The sequence below is a fragment of the Sapajus apella genome, unplaced genomic scaffold (genome assembly GCF_009761245.1).
Source record: "Sapajus apella isolate SASKATOON/1434 unplaced genomic scaffold, GSC_monkey_1.0 scaffold37, whole genome shotgun sequence".
NCBI classification, from domain to species: domain Eukaryota; kingdom Metazoa; phylum Chordata; class Mammalia; order Primates; family Cebidae; genus Sapajus; species Sapajus apella.
Genome location: NW_022436977.1, coordinates 20,268,338 through 20,276,123, shown reverse-complemented (window position 1 = coordinate 20,276,123; position 7,786 = coordinate 20,268,338). Strand labels below are relative to the sequence as shown.

General features: G+C 42.8%; 1 protein-coding gene across 1 annotated transcript in view; it reads left to right on the top strand.

Annotated features, from left to right (window-relative positions):
- The first annotated feature begins 3,876 nt into the window (after nucleotides 1-3,876).
- Nucleotides 3,877-7,786, top strand: part of TRIM69 (tripartite motif containing 69) — a 33,086-nt gene continuing 29,176 nt past the window's right edge. The window contains exon 1 of the mRNA XM_032297609.1: nucleotides 3,877-4,308. The gene's annotated coding sequence lies outside the window, so the exon portion shown is untranslated. The remainder of the gene's footprint in view (nucleotides 4,309-7,786) is intronic.

Below are 7,786 nucleotides of genomic sequence, written 5' to 3'. Positions count from 1 at the left end.
AGGGGAGGTGGGACAGGCTCAGATCCGAAGCAGTGGTGTTTCCCTACCGCTGCTAACCATAGCCAATAGTGGGAATGGTGTTGTGTCCTTCTAAGGACTGAAAGATGTGGTGCCTGAGCCAATTGTCACCTATGTGGCCTGGCCAAATAGAAGAAGAATGGAGCCTATAATACTCTTCTGACTCCCCCAGGCCAGAAGGCTGGTCTCACCCCAGACTGTGTTATGAAAGGGATGATGGAGCCTGGCTGTCAGCTTGAGGTAAACTGATCACTGGAAGAACTATTTGGCTAATTGATATATTAAAAAATAGTGTTTTGGAAAATTAATTTTAGAATTGTTCAAAAGTTATCATCATCAGCAGCATCAAAAATGACGGCTGGCACAGAGGCTTATGCCTGTAATCCCAGCACTTTGGAAGGCTGAGGTAGGTGGGTCATCTGAGGACAGGAGTTTCAGACCAGCCTGGCCAACATGGCAAAACCCTGTCTCTACTAATGATACAAAAGTTAGCCAGGCATGGTGGTGCATGCCTGTAATCCTAGCTACTTGGGAGGCTGAGGCACAGGAGAATTGCCTGAACCTGGGAGATGGAGAGGTTGCAGTGAGCAGAGATGGCGCCACTGCACTCAAGCCTGGGTGACACAGACTGTGTCTCAAAAAAAAAGAAAAGAAAAAAGAAAAAATTGTGTAAACCCCTGTAATCACTTATAATATGGAAATTACCATCTTTTGGACCCTACTATATTCTACCATTTAGAGGTGGTTCTCAGTGTGTACACATCACTCCCTATTTTATGTTAAAGTTATTTAAAATGTTTTAATTTAAATACTTAATTTTAAAATTTAATAATTAATTTTTATCAAATAGGTGTCCTTACATTTCCTTAGATACTCAACACTTGAACAATACGGGGTTTGAAGTGCCAACTCTCCATGCAGTCAAAATCCAAGTATAACCTTTGATGCCTCAAAAACTCAACAACTTTGCTTATAGCCATTACTGGAGATAGTGAAATTAATAAAAAGAAAAAAAAAACTTAACTACTAATAGCCTATTGCTGACTGAAAGCCCCCTATCAGTAACATAAACAGTTAATTAACACATATTTTGTTATATATAGAATATATACTGTATTCTGACAATAAAGTAAGCTAGAGAGAAACAAATGTTTTTAAGAAAATCATAAGAAAGAAAATATATTTACTATTCATTAAGTGGCAGTGGATCCTCATAAAGATCTTCATTCTCATCATCTTCACATTGAATAGGCCAGGAGGAGGAGGAAGAGAAGGGGTTGGTCTTATTGTCTTGGGGTGGCAGAGGTGGAAGAAAATCCACGTAAAAGTGGACCCTTGGCCAGGCATGGTGGCTTACGCCTGTAATCCTAGAACTTTGGGAGGCCGAGGCAGGCAGATCATCTGAGGTCAGGAGTTTTAGACCAGCGTGGCTAACACGGTGAAACTCCAACTCTAATAAAAATACAAAAATAAGCTGGGTATGGTGGTGCATGCCTATAATCCCAGCTACTCAGGAGGCCGAGGCAGAAGAATCTCTTGAACCCAGGAGGCAGAGGTTGCAGTGAGGGGAGTTCGTGTCACTGCACTCGAGCCTGGGCAACAGAGCAAGACATTGTCTCCAAAAAAGGGGGGGGGACTTTTGCATCACTTGAACCCAGGAGGTTGAGGCCACAGTGAGCAGAGATCACGACACTTCACTTGCACCCCAAACCTGTGTTGTTCAAAGGTTAACTGTATCCTCCTTTAAAAAAGTGGTTATTGTTATTAAAAAAAGTGGTTATTGTTAAATAACAATTTTTATATCTTACTTTTTTCATGATACCTAAGGAAAATATGTCATAAATGGACATGTCTTTTATAGTTTTGTTAACAACCACTTTCACAGTATTTTGGGGCTGTTGCTTTTTACTTGTCATTAGTGTGTTGTAAACCCTTGAAGTAAAACTCAAGCTCTTTCTTTTCTTTTTTGAGACAGGGTATCACCCTGTTATCCAGGCTTGTGTGCAGTGGCACAATCTTGGCTCACTGCAGCCTTAACCTCTTGGACTCAAGCAATCCTCTCATCTCAGCCTCGCAAGTATCTGAGACCACAGGTGCGTACCACCCATGCTTGGCTAATTTTTTTGTATTTTTTTTGTAGAGATGGGGGTCTCACTATGTTGCCCTGGCTGATCTTGGACTCCTGGGTTCCAGTGATCCTCCAGTCTTGACCTCTCAAAGTGCTGGGATTACAGAGCCACCGCATACAGCCTCTTCCTTTAATAAAATAAATATTTTGTCTATGAATACAGCCATCAAAGTTTTAGGGGCAAAAATTGATATTGTCTTTGCCTGGAGCCTAGACCTGTAGGAAAAAACTGAAGACTGGGTTCTAGATGTCTTAAAATAAATAATAAAGTATCTGTGAGTACCTTTATTGAAAAGTTTGTGCATAGAAATTATTCTGGTACTTTGCAGAGTTACAAGAAGGGCTAATAGAAAAAAAAACTGGTAAATACAATTGAAAATAACAGTCGAGCTTATATTAAGCACTTACTATGCATTAAACTCTATAATTCTCCTGTCATTAGTTGGATGCAATGATTAGACATCTTTGGTCCTCTACAACATAGATGATTAAAAAGTCTAAGAAACTGAGGTGGTATCTATGTCTTTGGTAAGACACACCAGCCCAAATGAAGCCTGCAATGATGTGCAGGCTTCCCCTCCCCCATGAACCACTTCCTCTTTTTAGTGTTTTCACTCAGAAAAACAGAGAGGACTTTTGCTGCCACTAAATGACATAGCATAGTTTAAGTGGTTTTCTAGTTATTTATTATGGTTTGAATGTTTGTCCCCTCTGAAATTCATATAGAAACTTAATTCTGGCTGGGCACAGTGGCTCACGCCTCTAATCCCAGCATTTTGGGAGGCTGAGACTGGAGGATTGCCTGAGCCCAGGAGTTTGAGACCAGCCTGGGCAACATAGCGAGGCCTCCTCTCTACGAAAACAAACAAACAAAAATTAGCTGGGTGTGGTGGCACACACCTGTAGTCACAGCTACTTGGAAGGCGGAGGCGGGAGGATTGCTTGAGCCCAGGAGGAGTTAAGAGCAGTCTGGGCAATAATAGGAGACTCTTTCTCTCTCTCTTCTCTCTGTCTCTTCTCTCTCTCTCTCCTCCCTCCTGTCTCTCTCTCTCCATCCATCCAAAATAAATTAAAAAATAGAAAAGAAAGTTAATCCTCAATATAACAGTATTAAGAAGCAGGGCCTTTAGGAGGTGACTGGGTCATGAGGGCTTCTTCATTAATGGATTAATGGGTTATCCTGAGAGTAAGTCTGTTATAAAAGGCAGTTTCATTCTATCTCTTGTGCCCCTCTCGACCTTTATCTTTAGCCATGTTGTGGTGCCTCTAGCCTTTATCTGATATCTTTAGCCATGTTTTGAGGCACAAGGCCCTCACCCAAAGCAAACTAGATACAACCCCTGAGCGTTGAACTTCTCAGCCTCCTCCAGAACTGTAAGAAATAGATTTTTCTTTCTTTCTTTTTTTTTTGAGATAGGATCTTGCTCTGTCATTGTGCCACTGCAGCCTCAAACTCTTGGGGTCAAGTGATCCTCCTGCCTCAGCATCCTGAGTAGCTGGGATTACAGATATGCATCATCATGTATATCTAATTTTAAAAAACTTTTTGTAGAGACAGGTTCTCACTATGTTGCCAAGGCTGGTCTCAAACTTCTGGCCTCAAGTGATCCTCTAGCCTCGGCCTCCCCAAAAGATGAGATTACAAGCATGAGCCACTGCATCTGGCTTCTTTTCTTGTATATTATCTGGTCTCAGGTATTCTGTTATAGCAATAGAAAGACTAAGACAGAATCCTTAGCTGTCTACAAGTGTGTATGCCATTTTAATAATCTGAAGAATCAGTGAGAGTCTTAGGTGGGGTCTTGCAAAAGCAGGCACTGAGCCAAAGATTTGGATGTAAATGACTTATTAAGAAAGGACTCCTTGAGATTGCTCCATTGCACTCCTGCCTGGGCAAGAAGAGTGAAACTCCGTCTCAAAAAAAAAAAAAAGGGTGGGGGGCTCCTAGGAAAAAAACAGCAAAGGAGTGGGGGATGAAGGACAGGGAATGGAAAGAAGCCAAGCAAGAGCGTGATTTCAGAAGTCCTACAGTCAGCCTGATCACATGGGAAGCTCTAGAACAAAGAACACACCTTGGAGTTTTTCCTGCCTCAAACACAAAGGAGCTGGGCTTTGGTGCTCTACATCTGCCTGTCTTTGGCTATCCAGGATTGTGGAATGAGGTGAGACATAAAACCCCCAGATACTTCCAGTTCCCTCCAGTGTCTGAGAGTAATCCGCAGGACTGAGGGTAATCCGCAGATGCTAGCTGTTAGCAGCAAACTGTGCAGAAGCTGAGGACTGGCTCAAAAAGCCAGATCTGGGTGAGTCATGTTTCCTGTTAACATCCTCTGCTGGGCCCATAACACATGCATCCCCAAACTCCCGTTACAAGTTCAGAGTTTCTAAGGGGATAGTATTAAAGTGTGTATGACATTGGACTCAGACCTGAGTTTGAATCCTAATTCCACAAAAGGAATTGAAAAAGAGTCACATTGCTGACTTGACCCTTTGTCGCCATATCCATAAAGTGGGATAATTATTCCTATATCATAAAATGTACTTATTTATTCACTTAAGTCATTTGTTAAATAAATATGGAGTGTCTACTTCGTGCCAGGCACTCTTAGGGTTGTTCTGAGAAGGGGATGGCAATGAGAAGGGCTCGGTAAGATGCAAGACTCTAGGCAACTGCTTTTACTTCCAGTCGTTCCTTATTTTCACAGCTCATTAGAGCAAATTATCACAGCAGGGAGATACAGGTTGAGTATCCCTTATCTGAAAAGCCTGGTACCAGAAGGGTTTTAAATTTTGGATTTTTTCGGATTTTGAAATTTTTGCATTATAATTACCAGTTGAGCATCTTTAATGTGAAAATGTGAAATCCAAAATGCTCCAATGACCCTTTCTTTTGAGCATCATGTTGACATTCAAAAAGTTTGAGCTGTTGGAGCATTTAGGATTTCAGGTTATTCGATTAGGGATACTTATTTTGTACAGCAGAAAACTTCTTGGCACTGATCTGGTGAAAGAAGAAACTACGGAAGAATTCCTTTCCCCAAAGGGCTTTAGATATCAAGATGGTCCTGACTCATCTGGACAGTTCCTCCAAAGTTAGGCCTTACAGGTAGAGCTCTTTTTTGGCAGCATCAGGGTTTTTGAGAATGAAAGTTTTTTTTTTTTTTTTTTTTTTAACTGAGGCCAGGAAAGGTTAAGAGAATGAAGAGTCCTAGCAATGGTGCCGTAAGCAAGTCATTTGTGTAATGGAGCCTTATTTGACAGATTTCTAGGAACTCAGTATACAAGCTCAGGCTTGGCAGACTGAGGTGGATATAGTCCTCAGGATTTCAGTGTAGATTAGAGGTTTCAATTCCAATCGTATTCAGCAGCCTCCTTTTCCCCAATAACCCCTTTTTATAACAATTGTTTTGTGGTGATTCTTTTATTAATATGATTATGAAAATTAAGTAATTTAGCTTGTGAATGCACTAGGCTGGCTGCACTGCTGGTATAAAGAAGTGCCAGACACTTGCAACTGCCCAGGATCTCTGCGAACCAGCAGCATGGAAGACTCAGCAGCATGTATTGGTGGCTCAGATTCAGATATGGTATTGCTGGTTCTGGCGTGATTTTCTGAAATGGTGAAAATCTCTAAATTCCAAAAACAAAAAACCAACATACATCTTCCTTTGAATTGCCTGGTAGTTATATTCCTGGAAAATTTAGTGTATATGAGCCGGAGGTAGTAGATAATAAGAAATAAAATATTCGAAAAATATAAAACATGTTTTTTTTACATGTGCTTGTAAACCCAGATTATATGCAGGGTTTTTTTGTTTTTGTTTTTCCCTGAGGGAGTCTCTGTTGCTCAGACTGGAATGAAGTGGCATGACCTTGGCTCACTGCAACCGCCACCTCCTGGGTACAAGCGATTCTCCTGCCTCAGCCTCTGGAGCAGCTGGGATTACAGGCAGGCACCCCCACGCCCGGCTAATTTTTGTAATTTTAGTAGAGACGGGGTTTCACCATGTTGGCCAGGCTGATCTCGATCACCTGATCTCAAGTGATTCCCCCAGCCGCGGCCTCCGAAAGTGCTGGGATTACGGGCGTGAGCCGCCGCATCCAGCTGCTTTTTCATATATTAAATGTACTTGTAAATAGACTGGGACTTCTGGCCCTCAGCCTCTTAATAAATACTCCAAGTGACTTCCTTGCAAAAACCACTGCGAATCACTTGTTTGGAGAATGGGAAGTTGCTGATCTAAGTACTGCAGGGGTGGGGCGGGGGAAGCAACCCAGCCCTTCCCATTTCTCGGAAAGCAGCTGGCTTTGAAGAAAGAGAAACCAGGACCGGAAAGTCCCGATTTCTAATCTAAAACAGCGCTTTTTGCCCAGAGACCGGTGACAAGCGACCCTGGGCTCGAATTTTGATTGGGCAGTTCGGAAACTGCAAAAATGGATTAAAAGGGTGACAAACTAGTGCTTTAGCCCATGCAGCTGTGGGAGTTTGGACCCTGACGCCCCTCTTGGTGACCTTAGGCTCTGCTCTGTGGGCGCCTGTACTCCCACCCCCTTGTCTCTGTCTCTCTCCAGCTGTCCTCCCTCGCCTGTGACCGTCCGGTCCTTCTTCCCAGATCAACGTAGCCGGGCACGCGCTTTCGGCTCGCTCGGGTCTCTGTCCAGGACTGGGAAGCCACGGAGGGCCGGGAAAGGCGCGCACTCTTGGAGTGCACGCTTCCTGCTCTCTAGTCCTTGAATAACTACCGGGTAGGGCTGGGTGGAAGAGACAGCATAAGTAGGTAATTGAAGTGCCGCTGGGTGCAAGAGTGGAGCTGGATGGGCACTGCCTTCTGGGGCTGCCCAGCTTCATTCCGAGGGCTCTCTTTCCTGGGCAGAGCCGGAAAAAGTAGGGTCAGGCTGGTAGCAAAATGCAAATAGTCGAGAATAGCGATCCGGGGAGAGGCAGGTGTGTGTGCGGCCCAACAGAAGTACCACCTGGGTAAGTAGGCCGGTGCCTGAAGGGTAGCGCAGAGCAAGAAGCCCTTCTCTGGGCTCCGCCCATTTTCCTGCTGGGCTTCTCATTTCCTCATTAGGTTCTAGGGTTTGCCGATCTAAAGATCTAAATCCAGTTTGCGTCCTATTGTATTGTGTAACATTTCTGGCAGCTTGCATCTTTGTTTATTGAGATATAGCTCACAAACCATACAATTAACACATTTAAAGTGTACATTTCAGTGGGTTTTAGCATATTCACAGGGTTGTATAACCATCACCCCCAAAATAAATCATGTACTGGTTAGGTGTCACTCCCATTTCTCCCAAATCCCCAGTCCTAGGAAGCTACCAATCTTTCTGTCTCTATGGGTTTGCCTATTCTTAGTACTTTATAGAAACAGAAACAAAATATGTGGTTTTTGGAACTGGCTTCTGTTTTCAGAGGTCATCATATTGTAGCAAGGATCAGCTCTTCATTTCTTTTTATTGATGAATAATACTCTACCATATAGATATACAAAGTTTTGTTTATCCATTATTAATTAATGGGTGTTTGGGTTGTTTCCACTTTTTGGCTATTGAGAATAAAATGTTATCACCAATATTCATGTATAAGTTTTTGGTGTGGACATAGGTTTTCAGTTCTCTTGAGTATATATATAGGAA